At 35.9% G+C, this 5,912-nt stretch overlaps 2 long non-coding RNA genes across 2 annotated transcripts in view; one reads left to right on the top strand and one right to left on the bottom strand.

The window, feature by feature from the left end:
- Nucleotides 1-4,049, bottom strand: part of LOC116186371 — an 11,167-nt gene extending 7,118 nt beyond the window's left edge. Inside the window, exon 1 of the long non-coding RNA XR_004151350.1 lies at nucleotides 3,838-4,049. This is a non-coding gene — a long non-coding RNA (uncharacterized LOC116186371). The remainder of the gene's footprint in view (nucleotides 1-3,837) is intronic.
- Nucleotides 1-5,140, top strand: part of LOC116186370 — a 10,396-nt gene extending 5,256 nt beyond the window's left edge. The window contains exon 3 of the long non-coding RNA XR_004151349.1: nucleotides 4,035-5,140. This is a non-coding gene — a long non-coding RNA (uncharacterized LOC116186370). The remainder of the gene's footprint in view (nucleotides 1-4,034) is intronic.
- The last annotated feature ends 772 nt before the right edge of the window (nucleotides 5,141-5,912 follow it).

Below are 5,912 nucleotides of genomic sequence, written 5' to 3'. Positions count from 1 at the left end.
AAAAAAAAAAAAAAAAAAAAAAAAAAAGGAGAAGAAGAAGAGAGAAAGAGAGATAAAGAAAAAAAAAATCTAGAAACGCAAAATACAAATTTTTTAGGATCGTACAATTGTTCTTTTTCCTTTTTTTTTTTCTTTTTACGATCGTTAGATAATACGATTCGTCAACGGGTGCTTCCGTGCGACGGAACCAACTTCCGGCCACACGCGGAAGAACAATTCGAAATTCAAACACTACTCACTACTGTTACTATTTACTACTACTACTAATACTACTACTACTACTATTACTACTATTACTACTACTCTTTTTTCCCGTGCCATCCACGCCACCGTTTACACCGTGGATGGGCAGTGTTCGATGAGAGATTCAAGCTACTCTGGTATCGGAAATCGAACAATTGGTTGAACGAAACCGATTGGATTCAATTGGTCCAATTGCCAGGGAGGAGAGGATCTTCCCCTCGATTCGAGGGAGGGCGTTTATTCCACATGTACGCACGCGCAATCGCGAAATAGCGAAATAGCGAAATCCCGTCCGATTCGATCGGGAGATCGTCTCCGAAATTTGGGTAAAAAAGAAAAAAAAAAAAAAAAAACAAATTTGTTTCGACAAAATATCGTTTGTATACACGACGGAATTCTGTCTCACCGTAGTCCCTTTTTTTTTTTCTCTTTCTTTTTTTCTTTCGAGATGAAAAAATTATCACCGGGTAAAAAGGAAGGAATTCGAAAAAAAACGACTGTCTCTCGAAAATCGCGTGAAAAGAATTAAAAAAAAAGAAGAAGAAGAAGAAGAAAAACGCTTAAATTTAATTTTTGATATAATTTCGAGGGACGGGGAGAGAAAAAAAGGGGCTATACTCTGAAACAGTATTTCCGTTTCTTAATTAGACATATCAAAACTATGTAAGTTGAACGCAATTGCGAAACGAAACGAACAAAAGGTATATATATACATAATATAAATATATATATATATATTATTTTCAACGCGAATTTAGAAAATAAGAAGAAGAGAAAAAGGGGCGGGAAAAGCTTCCAGAGAATCCAGGCGCAGTGTTTCGGATACTTGCCAAGTAGATAGACCTACCATTGAACACTGCAGATTAATGTTTTTTGCGAAAAAAAATATAGTGTAATAGCGAATGCAGCAGCAAAAAAAAAAAAAGAAAGAAAGAAAGAGAGAGGGAAAAGAAAAGAAAAGAAAAAAACGAACGAACGAACAAAACGTATTATGTATAAAGCGTATCTTTCGGGCTTCCTGTTGAAAATGCATACCACCAGTTCGTCCCGACGAAACTTCCATCGGACGAGGATCGGTGTCGCGTTTTTTTTTCTTTTTCTTTTTTTTCTATTCCAAAAAACGATTTCGTTATTATTCGCAAAAAAAAGAAAAAAAAAAAAAAAAAAAAAAAAAAAAAAAATGCATCCCACCCCGAGATTGACGTTCGCGAAAATACCGAATTCCGATTCCAATTTGCAGTGCACGGCACTAGAAATGAAATTCCACGCCACGGAAAAAAATAATAGAAAAAAGTAACATAATTAGAAAGAAAAAAAAAAAAGAAAAAAAAAACTCACGGGTGAAAAATTATTGAATCATTCAATCCTTGTTCCGAGGATTCGTTTCGTTCACGGACGAGCTGCTGCTATCGCGTTGCTGAATCAGAAAATTAAAAATAGCCGTTCGATGTTCGAGGAGAACACGTACATACGCACGCACACGTACACATACACACACCCACACACAAATACAGTTGGAGAGTGCAGAAACTTGACTTGTCACGATCGAACGACTGTAAATATTAACTTATTGTAACACGACGTAGAGGTAGAAAATTAAGCGCGTATATATTTCACGAAACGAAATTTTGTTCTGGTTGCGAGCGCCGTTGGAAGCTCGTCGATTCCGGAAGCACGCGATTGGCCAGCCTATAAAATTTCACGTCTTTTCGAAATCGTAGGCGAAAAAAAAAAAAAAAAAAGGCTGATGTATCGCGAGAGCGATTATCGCTGAAATTTATGAATGAAAGGATAATAATGGTTTGAGTGTCGAGTTGAAACGAGAGCAAAAAAAAAAAAAAGAAAAAATACGAGAGCGTGAAGAGAGAGAGAGAGAGAGAGAGAGAGAGAAAAGAAAAAATATCTGAAGCAGCATAAATGAGAGAATACGAATGCAACACGAAATGCATTCGAAACGAGCGAATGCGGATGAACGAGAGAATGAGAAAGAGAGAGAGTGAAAGAGAGAAAGAGAGGGAGAGAATGCGAGGTACGAATGAGAGAGTGAAAACTAAACAAAATTTTACTACCAAGTGGACTAGAATCGCAACCGATGGGCATTATTAAGCGAAAATGAAATTTTCGGAGCGTTTTTTCGACGAAGAAAAGCGTCCAAAATTGTACCTATTTTCATTTTATAAATTATATATATATATATGTATATGTATATGTATATGTATATGTATAGATATACGACGACCTAAACGATCATTATTGTGAGATGTGTAATGAAATAAAGAGAGAGAGAGAGAGAGAGAAAGAGCGCGCGCGAACAAGAAATCGAGAGAACGAGAGAGAGAGAGAGAGAAAGAGAAAAAAAAAGCGGAAAGAAGTTGAAGAGGATGAAGAAGAAGAAAGAGGAAGAAAAAAAAAAAATTATTGTATCTATATTCGGAGGTGATCGATGATGTATTCGAGTCGTGATTATTATTATTATTATTATATATTATGATTATTGTGTATAGTTAAGGCGAAAATGGAATTTTAGACGAAAAATTATCTCGAACTCGAAGTATATAGGGAGCGCGAATAGTGAGAGAGAAAGCGAGAGAAAGAGAGAGTATGAGAGAGTTGAGAGTTGAGAGTTGAAAACGAAATTTTTTTTTTTTTTTTTTCGACGGTGATTGCACACTGTAATAATGTCGGCAGAAGCAAAAAAGTCCCCCTCCCCTCGAGCGAAAACGAGCAAAAAAATAAGAGAAAGAAAGAGAGAAAGAGAAAGAGAAAAAGAGAGAGAAAGAGAGAGAAAAAATCACGTCTCGGCCAAACGAAAGGAAAGGAAAGGAAAGGAACGAGAAAGAGGAAAGAGGTAGAGAGCACATGCGTAAAAACGAAAAACATAAAAAGAAAAAAAATAAACTCACCAGAAAACATACAAGATACATTTCGATAAGCAAAAAACGCATATAGAACAATAGCAGGCAATAGTTTGGGTTCGCAGGAATGATTTTTTTTTCTTTTTTTTTCCTTTTTTCTTTTTTTTTTTTTTTTTTTTTTTTTTCTGTCCCCAAAAAATGTTTTTTTTGCTGTGTTTTGAACCGGAAGTGGAAAAGAAAAAAAAAAAAAAAAAAAAAAAAAAAGAAAACGAACGACTCAATCCTCGTTTAATTTTTCACAACCACATTGCAAAAAAAAATCGATGGAGAAAAATAGCCGATGATATCAACAAAAAAATATTATATATCTATATATAAAGATATACATATATGTATGTATGTACGCACGCATACGTACAACACCAGTGCAACAAAGAAAGAAAAAAAAAAGTGATAAACAACAATAGGTGAACAAAATAAAACAAAAGAAAAAAAAAAAAAAACGCGAACGCGTGCGCGATGTGCTTCCCCGTTCGGGACAAGGGCGCCCTAAAAAGAAAAAGAAAAAAAAAAAAAAAAAAAGAAATTCTAAATTCTCCACTTCCGACGAAATCCCTACCCTCGTTCTCAAGGACCCTTACTCCCCCCCGGTTTTCATTTCATACCTCCTTTTTTTCTACTCCTCCGAGATCGATTACCAATCGATGGAAACAGATCACAACGCACGATGAATACGGACGAACCGATTCGAGGAAAGGGCGCATTGTCGCGTTCCAGGATGAGCAGAGGAGGAGAGGCGACAGAGGCAAAAATGAAAAAAAAAAAGAGAAAAAAAAAAGAAAAAAAAGAAGTAAATATAGCTCAGGCAGAGAGATAGAAGGGATTCGATAAAACACGTAGGACGAACGCGACACGAGAATCGCGGAAACGAGGCAGTATATATCATCTTCCCCGATCGCATATCCATCCCGATCGAACTCCGGTTTCCCCTCGCGATCGTAGGCGACTGTTATCGACTTTCGATGCTCTCAGCACCGCGAAAATGTCCCTCGGTCGACGAATTTCACGCGTTATTTTATTATTTCGCACGTATTATTCGCGTATATATACATAACGTGTATAACAATTTCGTATCGAGAAAAAGATTCTTCGTCTTTCGGCTTCTTACTTTTTTTTTTTTTTTTTTTCTAACAAAATTACAATAGACGTAATAGAGCAATTCGAATTGCGGGAAAATTGTGGGGAAAAAAGAGCAAAAGAAAAAAAAAAGGGAAGGAAACGAGCGGATCCGTTGACCGGTGGGGCCGAATTTATAATTAATAGAGCCTTCTGTTTTCACCGCAGCATATCCATTTTCCTCGTGATAGCGTTCCTAATTGATTAATTCGCGACACCTTACACGCAAATCCCCCCTTCCTCCCCTCCCAAATCCTCTCCAGCACGTCTCCATACCTAGAGCCACCTTCCCCTCCCCACCCCACTCCTTGGAACCTGTGTATCCTCTTCCACCAACTGCACACCCCCTCACGTTTCCAATCCACAGCCACCACCTTAGTCCCTCCACTAGCAAACCGATTAACCAATGTGAGTGAATGTGTCAACACGTGCTACAAGGGAAATAAAGCGGATTTCAAAGAGGATACATAAAACGGCGGAAAAAAGTGCAAAAGTTGGGGAAAAAAAAAAAAAAAAAAAAATGAAAAAGAAAAAGAAAAAATCCAATAGGGAAAGCGTCGAGCAAACACACTACGACCCGGAGGAAGAAAAAAAATCGATCGATCGGAAAAACGTACACACACACACATTCGTCGGACTGTGTAGGGACATTTTGCATCAATTGTGTAAACACGAGACAGAGGGAGAAAGTGTGCGTGTGTGTGAGAGAAAGAAAACATTTAAAAAAAAAAAAAACGTCGAGAGAGAATGCGCGTGTGGAAGAGCGAGAGCGAGAGGTAAGAAGAGAGACAAAAAAAAAAAAAAGAAAAAAGCGCGAGCGAGAAGAATAAGACGACGGAAGCTAAAAAAGGATAAAAAGGAAAAAAAAAAAAACAAAATGTACGAACGAACAATTGATACTGTCTTCGTTTTTTAAGGTCGTTTCTCCGTTCGACACGCTACTATATGACTATTGACATTTGTCATTGGATTATTACCGACGACGATGAATTGTCATTATTATTACGAAACTATTGCTATTATTATTATTATTATTATTATTATTATTATTGTGACGAATGATTTATTATTATTATTATTATTAATTTTATTATTATTAATTATTAACATTTATTATTGACATTATTATCACGATTTATTATTGCGATGATGATTATTGCGATTATTACTATTGTCATTATTAAAATTATTATTATTATTATTATTATTATTATTATTAAAATTATTATTATTATTAATGATTATTACGATGATGATGATGATTATTATTATTACGTGGTACAATAAAAATTTAATAAGCATCCGATGTGCACGAGTCTCGTGACTACAACTACGTATCACAATTCTCTCTCCTTCCTTACACAGTACACGCTATGCCAAGATACTATAAATTACATGATTATACGACACGATTTTTTTTCTTCTTTTTTTTCGTTTCTTTTTTTTTTTTTTTTCTTTTTCCTACTTGTCTTATCTCTTCCGACTTTAACAGCATGCTGACCTCTCTTACGCGCGAAAATAACCATATCTGTAATAATATTCTCGGCTCCGTATCGTGCAAGAAAATAATTTATCTCGAAGATTCCTTTTTATCGTCATCGCCTACCGTGTTTCATCATTCACATGTGTATCTATCTA

The sequence above is a fragment of the Apis dorsata genome, unplaced genomic scaffold (genome assembly GCF_000469605.1).
Source record: "Apis dorsata unplaced genomic scaffold, Apis dorsata 1.3 scaffold_634, whole genome shotgun sequence".
Lineage (NCBI taxonomy): Eukaryota > Metazoa > Arthropoda > Insecta > Hymenoptera > Apidae > Apis > Apis dorsata.
This window is presented reverse-complemented; position numbering and strand designations above follow the sequence as displayed.